The sequence below is a fragment of the Chrysochloris asiatica genome, unplaced genomic scaffold (genome assembly GCF_000296735.1).
Source record: "Chrysochloris asiatica unplaced genomic scaffold, ChrAsi1.0 scaffold00246, whole genome shotgun sequence".
In the NCBI taxonomy this organism is placed as follows: domain Eukaryota; kingdom Metazoa; phylum Chordata; class Mammalia; order Afrosoricida; family Chrysochloridae; genus Chrysochloris; species Chrysochloris asiatica.
The window spans coordinates 1,382,399-1,393,334 of record NW_006408764.1 but is presented as its reverse complement, the minus strand read 5'-3'; the positions used below and the strand labels follow the sequence as shown (position 1 = coordinate 1,393,334).

General features: G+C 48.0%; 1 pseudogene; it reads left to right on the top strand.

Annotated features, from left to right (window-relative positions):
* The first annotated feature begins 5,593 nt into the window (after window positions 1-5,593).
* LOC102837028 lies at window positions 5,594-6,095 on the top strand (annotated as a pseudogene).
* The last annotated feature ends 4,841 nt before the right edge of the window (window positions 6,096-10,936 follow it).

The window sequence follows — 10,936 nt, the reverse complement described above, 5'->3', positions numbered from 1 at the left end:
TCTCTCTGAGACCCCGTACAGTTCTGGAATAACCTAGACTCAGTAAATATCTACCAATAAAGCAGCATAGTATTTTCTAGACTGGAGCTAGAACTTGTCACATGGCGTATGTCTGACATGGCATCTGTCATATATCCTAGCCAGCAGGGAGGGAAGCCACGAGGCTCTGGCCTCCAGCCTGAGTCAGGCAGCTGTTTGAGTTGAGCCAACTTCAAGGACTCAAATGCACCTGATTTTTGCATGATGGCCACACCGGGAGAACAGGTTGTCCTTGGCAGTGGCTGGGGCAGACCATGTTTCCTGGAGCTCAGGGCCCCAGACAAGGTATTGGTCAGGACAGCAGTCTGATCCACTCTGTGACCCTTCGGCCCTGACCCAACCCCCGAGCTGAGCTTGGGACTGGCACTCATCCCTCCTTTCCAGTGGTAAGAAAAATAATAATGACTGCCAAAGATGTCCACATCCTTATTCTCAAAATCTGTAAGTATGCTGTGTTATATGAGGGGGCTTCAAAAAGTCTGAGAAATGGAAAGATACTGGATTTTTTCCACAAACTTTTTGAATTGCCTGTGTTTGGTAACAGACTGCAGATATATTTAAAGTGAGGTTCTTGAGATATCCTAGATTATCAGGCAGGCCAAGGACAATTACAAGAGGGAGACAAGAACGTCAGAGTGAGAGAGGAAGTGATGGAAGCAGAGGTTGAAGTGATGCAATTGCTGAAGGAAGAGGCCATGAGCCAAGAAATGTGGGCAGCCTCTAGAAGCTGAAAAAGGCAAGGAGACCCAGTTTTCTCCTAGGGCCTCCAGAGGGAATGCAGTCCTATACCAAGACTTTGATTTTAGTCCAATGAAACTGGTTTTGGATTTCTGGCCTCTAAAATCATAAAGTGATAAATTTGTATTGATTTATGTCATTCAATTTATGGTAATTTGTTACAGCAGCAATAGGATTTTGGTAGCCAAATTGGAGTGCTAATGTAACAAATACTAAATGTGGAAGCAGCTTTGAAATTAGAATTTGGAAATAGGCAGAGTCTGGAAGAATTTGTAGGATCCTGATAGAAAAATTTTAGATTGCCTTGATCATCTCTCCTCTAGGAGGCAATGTGGCCTAGGGGTGGAGGTCGGAAGACCCCTCAGCATGGAGCTCTGCACTGCCCAGTTTCCTGATCCACATAGCTCACTGTTTTTGGAGAGTGTTATGTCTCTTGAAAGGACCAGCAGACTGCCCAGTGTGGGTTCCAGACAAATTGACCCAGGCACTGGAGACTGGTGGAGAATGAGACTTGGATTTTAGAAGAGGAGAAGCAAGACTGGTCTCTATGGCCTATTTTCAGTGCATTGGGGCCACCCAAGCCTTTAGAAAGACTGGGTCCTCCATGGGGTCATGTTGCTCATTCAACTCCCAGCAGGCAGCCCCCAACTCCTGCCGCAGGCTCACTGGGCTGTGTCATGGCTCTGTTCCTACCGTGGAATCAGTTCACTCTTGGGACCCTCAGCCTTAAACTACCCAAAGCTGAAGTCACCGTCTGGCTTGTATCTAAGTCTGGTGCCCTCAACCCTGTCTCTGTGTAGGTTAGGACAAGGACTCCAGTCTGCATGAGGATTACCTAGGGACTCTGGAGGCTCCATCCACTTGGCCAGGGCCTGGAGCTTCTGAAGTCACTTCCCTAATTCAGGGACCACATTGAGAGCTGCTGGGAGGCCTGACATGGACTGATGTGCCTCATGCTAAGTCGGAGAGCTTAGCATGAACAGTTTGAGCAAGTGAGCTTGGTCCTGAACCCCCTGGATATGTTTTGGATGAAGCCAAGAGAGCCAGTTTATGCAGGAATGGGTAGATTGTAGTGAGACCTATGTCCACTTCCTTGTCTTCACTAAACAGGGAAGAGGTTTTAGTTGAGGTCGTACAGCCTCATCTCCTGACTCCTGGTCCAGTACTCTTCTTAGTCCCTATGGTTTCCAGGGGCTTATGCTCAGTTCATTGGTTGGTGTTCATATGGGTCTCCATGTAACCCATAAACTCAAGGTATTCTGGCCCATAAAGGCCTCCAAGCCAGGTTTCCAAGCTGACCTCAGCCCCTATGGCTGTGGATAGCAGTGTCCCTGCTGCAGAGTTTTATACCTTGCAGAATATGTGAGCACCTTCCCATTTGAGGGAACTGACTATATGCCCCTAGTCCCTGTTCCTAGGGGCCTCCTGAGGTATCTGGAAGGACCTTAGGGTATCTTTGGTCCCATAATCAAAAGTTCCAATTTATAGTAGCCCTCCCCTCTGACAAACACCCTCAGGAAAGTGGTGGGGGAAAGGCTAGTTTTACAGCTTCCTGTATGGAAGAGGCAAAGGAAGCCTACCTGTCAGTCTTGCAGGGAGCCCTAATGGGGCTTCATCTGGCCCCAGACTTAACAGGGCAGAGGGTGGACTGTAGTTCTGGGTTCATTTCCAGAAATCCAACCTTTCTCTTCAGAGTAGAGGATTACATCTCATCTCTCCCTACAGAGGCATGTGTCTAGGTAGACCCTTCTGAGTCCAGGGAGCAGATTGTTGGGCCTGGAAGCAGCCATAAATATCCCTGTGCTCAGATGAGTGCACTGAGGCTCAGCAGGGTGGAGTAGGGCAGGACTTAAATTAGGTCTCTGACTCCCCTGGCTGTAGACCCCACCCTGTTTTGTTTTCCAAGAACAGTCCTACCTACCTACCAGATAAGGCAGTCAAGTCTGTGCCATTTTCTGGAAGGCAATGCAAAGCTGAGCTACATGAGCAAACAGAGTGAACCATAAGTTGGTGGTGCCAGGGGCCTTCCTTTTTCTCCACATCTTCTCAACGCTGCCATTTCTTGAGTTCCTGCTGTGTGCTTAGCCCCAAGCAGCTGTTCTGCATCTATTAATACCCAGCTTTATACCAAAGTCCACAGCCGTTGCATTGATTCTGACTCAGCGATCCTATGGACAGAGTAGAACTTAGAACTGCCCTATGGATTTTCCAAAACTATAAATTTGTACTGAAACATACAGCATATCTTTCTTCCACAGAGTGGCTAGTGAATTAGACCTGCCCACCAACTTTTCTGTTTGCTTAGTTCCAGGTCTCCTCACAGCGCTGTAGAGGAAGATTTAAATCATGACTACTGAGGTTGAGGAGAAACCCAAGATTTGGTGGTGTGCAGTTTTGGGTCAGATTACACAGCTGGGCTGGAGGGGAAAGTGACGCTGCAGTTGTGCCTATTTTACTGTCAGACACAGGCCAGAGTAGTTGGGTCCTGGGCCATCTGCAGAGCTCCGGTAGAGGTTTACATAAGCCTATAGACCCTCAGAAGGAGCTCTGGTAGCATAGTGTTGATGAATTGGGCTGTGAGCCGCAAGGTCAGCAGTTCGAAACTACTAGCAGTTCCGCGGGAGAAAGATGAGGCAGTCTGCTCCCGTAAAGATTTACAGCCTCAGAAACCTTGTGTAGGGTCGCTATGAGTCGGAACCGACTCCACGGCACACAACAACAACAACATAGACCCTCAGGGAGTCCTGGTGTGGCACTGTGGGCTATTGCGTCAGACTGCAAAGTCATTTGAACTGCAAGGTCAGTGGTTCAAGCTCACCAGCTGCTCCTTGGAAACCCTATATAGGGTCACTGTGAGTCGGAATCGACTCGACAGCCTTTAACAACAACAACAACATAGACCTTCAGAGCTTAAGAGTAAGGAGTCATCAGGATTGCTCCAGAGGTCTTTCTGGAAGCCCAGCTATGCCCTGCTGACCCCATCCAGAGGTGTGTACAGCACAGAGCCAGGGGCTCAGTCTCCTAAGCCTGATGTGTCAGGCTGTGGGGAGACAATTTCAGGCAGAGGGATCTTTAAAATATGGAACTTGAATGGTACATGCTAAGCCAAGTACTTCTGGAATTATTTCACTCAAACCTCATGATGCCCCTTAAGGCAGAGACTGGGAATTTTAAAGACAAAGAAACAGAAATGCTAAGGAATTTCCTCAAATGCTTGCTGAGCTAGGACCCCAGGGCTGAGGCACACTCTTGGTTACCACACTAGGCTAGAGAAGAGTAGAGCGCAGGACAGGTATATTAGCAGAGGCAATCTAGGCAAAAGCCTGGAGGTCTGAAAGACACATGAGCAGGGATATGTGAGGCAGAGTGGTGGGTGGGACAATACCCACAACTAATCTCTGAATGCATTTCTGGAAACCAGGGGACTAATAAAACAGGATTTTAAGAAAAATTATAGGGTCAGGTGGACACTGAGGCTGTTCTCCCAGGCTGTCAAGAGGTTGGGCCTAGAGTGGTATGGGGCTCAGGGTCTGGAAGTGGTTGGGAACCAGAGTGGTAGTATTAGGTATCGTGGAATAGAACTGACTCATAACCATTGCTGAGGGGTTGGATGTAGGACGGGGAGGGGTGGGGGGGCAGGATCACAGTGGGGCCCAGGACTCTGACTGGAGAGGGACACCAGTCAGTGAACTTGAGAATGTGGGATGCCCTCAGTACACCTCAGAGGCAGTGCCAGGGGCAACGGGCAGAGAGGTTTCTCATATTTGACCATGTGGGGACACAGCCCAGAAGGAGCACTTGAGGTGGAGTTGGGAAGGTCACCCTCCCATGCCTAAGCATGGGCAACAACAGTAATCAGCATGCCGTGTGTAAGGCGGTACTGTAAGCCCCTCACTCCACCCCTGCTTTATCATTCATCCTCTTAGCACTGCAGGAGTGCCTTCCTTAGCTCACTGTACAGATGGGAAGACTGATGCTTAACTTGCCCAAGGTCACACAGCCAGCAATGACAGTACTGGTGTCTGATCTTAGCCCCCTAACATGTCAATGAGAGCATAGGATCTTGACTCCCACAAGGGCCCCCGATAGCCAGGTGGGTACTCACAGGAATGACAGGAAGAAGAGCTAAGGGTCAATTTAAACAAAACACCACAGGCCGAGCTAGTTAGTTTCCCTCTGGCCACTGCTGGGTATGTAATTTTCACAACCCACAGCAGGGAAGCCAGGCAGAGGTGGGTGTGGGGAATGGAACAGTGAAAGTGGCTGCTATTGAAATGAAACTCTGGTGTCCTCCGGATGTGGGTGGAACCTACAGACACCCAAGCTCCGATCCTGTGTCAGCTGACAAGTAGTTGAAGGGAGGGAGTCCCTATCTCCAAATGGAAGAAGTATACAGCCTTCCATGTGGGTTTCCAGACTTGGGAGGCTGTTGTGCCTAAAACCCTTTGTGAGAGCATTCCACAGCTCAAGAGCTGACCCTCTCTTTGCCCACATAGAAATCCACTCTCTTCTTCATTCTAACCAGACTGCCTGCCCCAGCTCCATTCCCCCAGAGCTGTGGGGCTCCTTTCAAAGAAGTTTGAGAGGTTTGCGCTGCGCTCCCCTGGATCTGTGTCTTGCTTCAACAGTGTTTGGACAGAACAGATCAGGGACTCCCCCACCTCCAGTCTCGGACCACCTCTAACAAATTCTTTAGGCTCAATCTCTTCTCTGGGACCATCTTCTTGAGTATTTCCTGTTATGGGGACCAGCTAAACACCATTTGTGTGTGTGTGTGTGTGTGTGTGTGTGGTTAGCTCCAAATCTTCGACCAATCATGAGCTCTCAGATCCGTCAGAATTATTCCACTGAAGGTTAATCTGCATCTGCGGGCCTCTTACACCTTACATCTGGGCTTCTGTTTCGATCCAGAAGATGTGGCTTTGGAAGGTATGGGACACTTCTTCCGTGAGTTGGCAAAGGAGAAGTGCAAGGGTGCTGAGCGTCTCTTGAAATTGCAAAACCAGTGTGGTGGTCATGTACTCTTCCAGGACGTGCAGAAGCCCTCCCAGGATGAGTGGGGAAGAACCTTGGACTCCATGGAAGCCACCCTGTTCCTGGAGAAGAACCTGAACCAGCCTCTTCTAGATCTGCACACTGTGGGTGCTACTCACACAGACCCCCACCTCTGTGACTTTCTGGAGAACAATTTTCTCGATGAAGAGGTGAAAATTATCAAGAAGATGGACGACCACTTGACTAACCTCCGTAGGATGGCCGGTCCCCAGGCAGGGCTGGGCGAATATCTCTTCGAGAGGCTCATTCTCAAGCATGACTAGGAAGAGCCTGTGGAGCCCCGTAACCTGTGAAGGGCCTTTCAGCCTTCCCCTGCTCTCTGCAGACCTTCTGCCTGAACCTTGCTCTCCAGTCAGAGGCAGCAGAGTCAACGCCCTGGAGCCCCTCTTCACCCAAGCCGTGGACCAAATGAAAACACTAAAGCTTCCTTTGACAGCAAAAAAAACCACAAACCAAGTTTGAAATATTAAAATCTAAATATGTATTTCTAAGAAAAGATTAAAGCAGGATCTTACTAGTACTTTATACTTTCAAATCCTCCATACTTAGCATCGAGTCCATCAGGACTAATAGCAAAACTTCCAATGAACAGAAACATTTGAACTGGGATGTGGGATGGAAGTTGCAGTTTTACATCAACTTTAGCATTCAATTCTTTCAGTGTTTGGTTTTGATGGCACAGGATCAAGTGACACCTAATTCTTACAGTAGTTACAAAGGGAAACCAGCTGGCAGTCTCAAACCCTGTTCTGTGGGCATACAGGGAGGGTTCTAATGTGTCATCATTTGGTGATGTACCCATTTGAGTCTTTGTATGAGTGTTTATTGGTTTCTTTTTTTAATAGTTAAGGAAGGGAAAAAATTGGAGGAACCCTGAGACTGTGACCTTTGTCACCCTTCCGGCCTGGAACTGAATTCATCCTCCCTCATGGCTCAGCTTTCAGTTGTGCAGTAGACAGGTATAAAGCAGGGTAGGGTATGCACATTAGTGAAGTATGCACACCTTGGGATTCAAAATCAAAAGGGCAGTGATTACCTAAGGACAAAATTCAGAAGTGTGTGGAAAAAAGGACAAATAAAACAATTTCAGCGAGCAAGTGGGATAAGGGGTTGTTACATTGAGGGAATTGCAGTCATTGAGATGAAATGAAGTGTATGATTTGTTGAATGTAAAACTAATGATCTGCTCAGTAAGCCTTCACTTAATTCACAATAAAAAGTTTAAAAAAAAAAAAAAAAAGGAAAGGAAGGAGAAAGAGAAGGATTTCATGTGGGGCTGCGCCTACAGAACCATTTGCTCTTGGGTTTTGGTAGAGGCAACCATTGCTCTCCCTGGGAAGCCCACACTGAATATACAGCATTGCCATGGCCTGGATGCGACCAGTGCTTCCTCTCATCCAGCACTCATCACACGTGACTCTGAGCCACTTGCTCCTGAAAGAGCCCTATAAGCCTGACTCAGGTGTGGAGACTCCAGGTACTGAAGACATGGTCTGGGGCAGGGAAGAATGCCCCAGGCAGAGGGGATGGACTATGGGCTTTCCCCAGCCCTTGGTGGTGCCTCCTAGGGTAAGGACTGGGAAACCTGGGGCCCCTGAAAACTCAGAGTTTCCTCCGGTTCTGGGTACCTACATTTCTGGGAACTGCCTGTGCTTTGGAAAGAGAGAAATGAGAAGCAAAACCCTAAGGCCCCAGCATCAACCCCTCCCCTCTCCTCTTCCTTCCGCTGAGTCACAGCCAAGAACCCAGCATCTCAGCCTTCCCTTGGGGCCTCCTGAGTGGGGTGGAATTCAGGGTCAGGTAAGGACACAGAATCTGGGTCAAGTCCTTTTTTCCTGCCAGCAGCTCCCATGAGGGGGTGCAATTTAGGGGTTGCTGAGGGCTGAGGCCACCTCCCCAAGCTTCCTATCCTCAGGTTCATCATTCATCCACAATCATTATTGAGCACTAACTATATGACAGGGCCAGGCAGGTGGGATGGATCAGATAGTGTCAAACCTGAGAAACTCATGAACATACAGACAGACACCTCTTGACAGGCTTTGAGTGAGCACCTGGGCCCTCAGATTTGCTCTGATCAGTGTTGGGAAGCCATGGGAGACTTAAGGCTCTAAGAAGTTCAGATCACATTACATATGCACATCACAGTGACCCACATACCCCTACACAGCAGAGGCATGTATGTACATGTGAATGGTTCATGATCACAGTAGCCACTTGGGTCCATGATCATAGTAACCACACAGGGCCTCCCTTACATGGGTGGCAGGGACCCTTCAGACTCTGGGGATTGGGTCATAGAGGGAAAGTCACTTGTCTAAAAGGCTCAAACATTGCCTCTGAATCACGAGCATCCATAGGAGCTTGAGCACCGTGTCCCCATTTCATGGAAAAGAAGGCTGTAGCCCTGAGAAGGCCAGTGACTTGCCCAGGGTCACACAGCAAGTTAGGGAAGGGCTGGGAGGACAATGATCCATGCCTGTGCACTTGGTCCACACCCTTGCCCTTTCTGGCCTGGTGCTTGGCCTGAGGCCTGAGCCTTCCTGAGCATCACACTCTGCCCACCTCTAGGAGGTAAAGCTGGAGATTCTCCCAGCAAGCCCACCTCAGGATCAACCACAGGATCTTCCCAAGCTTTACGACCATTCCTGAAGCTTCTTTCCTATACACCACACTTTGACAAGAGTTATCCTGGCCATTTTAGATGACTAGAGTTACCCTGGCCAGTTAGAATGCTCACTCTTTGATTTTTTAAAGAAAATTGCCTTCCAAATTCTGCTCAAATGCTTCCACTTTCTCTGCTCCCTGGAATTTTCTCCCATCTTTAGTCTCCTTGAAGCCTCTGTCCCCACACTCCCACCCCCTGCTCACCTACCTACTAAGGCTTAAAGTAACTCTTGAATTCTATGCTGGGGATGGAGGGTTCTGGGGCAACTGGAACCATATCCAGGCCAGGCCAGTCGTTCAGACTCTGGCAGTCACACTAGGATGAGCCCTGAAGTTGGGAGAGGAAGCAGAACTTCTGCTGGAGTTATCAACTGTCCCCAGTCCTGCTCCTATATTTAGTGCTATGCTCCCGCCAAGGGCAAAGGGGAGCCTGCTGGGCTGGCACGGAAGGCTTGAAGCACTGCACTCTAGGCAAATGTGATGCCATGGAGTTTGCCATTCCCCGTTTGTTTATCCTTGTACATCCTGAGCACCTCTCAGCTTGTGCCAGGCCTGTGACTATGCTTGGCAGATGGGGGCTGGACAGGGTCTAGAGAACTCCTGAGTTTATTGGCTGTTGTTCTGCATGGAATGCCCACAGATCAAGTTCTCTACTGGTTTGCAGAGTTCTCCTCTTCCACCGGGTTTCAGGGAGAGAGGTGGAAAGGTTGTCTTTGACCCATGAGGCTTTGAGCCCTGTAATTACTCCCTACCCACAACCCTCACTCTCCATCCCTACCTATTGGGGGGTGAAGGCTGAGCCTAGGAATTCTGTCCAGGCTACAGCTACTGCTGCCACCTTTGCTTTTGCTATGTATCTGGTCAGGGAATGGACACAGCCAATCCACACTCTGGGATAGCCAGTTGGTATCCAGTCGAGCCCCCTGCTCCTAGTGCAGAGCGGCCATCTCAGGGAAGGGCACTGGGACCTTACCTGGACACCAGGCTCCAAGGCCCCAGAGGTTTGGTGAATTAAGGGGTAGAGCAGGAGGATAAAGCTCAGCAAGATGAAGGTGCCTTTCAATATTTCACATGTTATTTCTTCATGGCTACACTAGGTCCTGCCCCTATTGAAAAGTTAGCTTTACTGCTTCTCTGTTAGCACATTTTCCATAGTTTTTACTATTTATTATAAGAGAGATGGCCTAATTTGTTCTTACTGGTACATGGAAAAGCTGTTCATTTATGTGGTCTTATAACTGACCACTTTCTTGGTTTATTTTACAAGATTTACTGATCATTGCTCCTCTTAGATTTTCTACTTTGACATTTTATTACTGAAAATACTGATGCATTTATCTCACCTTTATAATATTTACAGTTATTTTCTTCTTTTTTTACCTTACAGCTTGGCCAAGACTATCAATACAATATTGGGAAAAAACCAGAGCAATGGCTAAAAACATTTGTACTTTGTTTCTGACTTAAATAGGGATGTATCTAACACCTCCCCATCAAGCACACTTTCTATTGATTTAGGATAGATAGCCTTCCTCTAGTTAAAAATGGCTGTTTAGTCCTGGCCAACTCAGAGTTTTGTTTGTTAGAAGCTTATTTATTAAATGTCATTCACACAACGAATCATCAGTGAGCATGTGCTGATGGTCAGGCCTCTACTTGGTACTGAGGTATGAAGAAAATCTAAATGGTCCATGCTCACAAGGAACTCATGGAGGATATAGGCAAGTAAACAGGCTCTATAGGAGTGCGTTAAATCACTGTCTGCCGGGCACTGTGCTAAGCACCGGGAATGGCAATATTCAGCCATGGCCTTGCTCACATGGAGCTATGTCTGAACAGCTCACATACCCTCTCACTCAAGGGTCCACCATTGCAGTGCTTACACTGAGACTTTCTCTGTTATAGCGACCAGCTCCATTAGTGATGAAAAACACCAGGAAGCTTACCCCCTGGAGCAATCCTAAACCAATGAGGGGTGGAAGTTGGTAGATTTATGCTTCAACTTCCTTACCTCCTGGATGGAACAACCCTGAGGTGTGTTTTACACTGTTTCACAGAGCTCCTCAGTAGGTTCAAGTCTCAGCTACTCACAGAGAAGAAAAACATTAACATTTCGTGTTCCTTCTCTTCCCTAACTCACTTTCTCTCTCATATCAAGAACATTGAAGAGTCTGAGATTTTACATGCTATATCCTCAGGGATGCTGGCAGAAGACACAAGACACAAGCTCAGAGACAAAGGACAATTTATTAACTCACAGTAATAGAAGTAGACAGTATCAGCAGTTTCTGCTGCCAGTTCCCTGAACCTCAATTTCCACCCACCAGGTGATGCAGTGGGGGCCAGGTGATGCCTGCGTGTGCAATGGGTTGCATTATAGGAGTTTAATTTGGTTCTCTAAACCCTGAGTTTAGGGAGCCAAATCTTTTTAACAAAC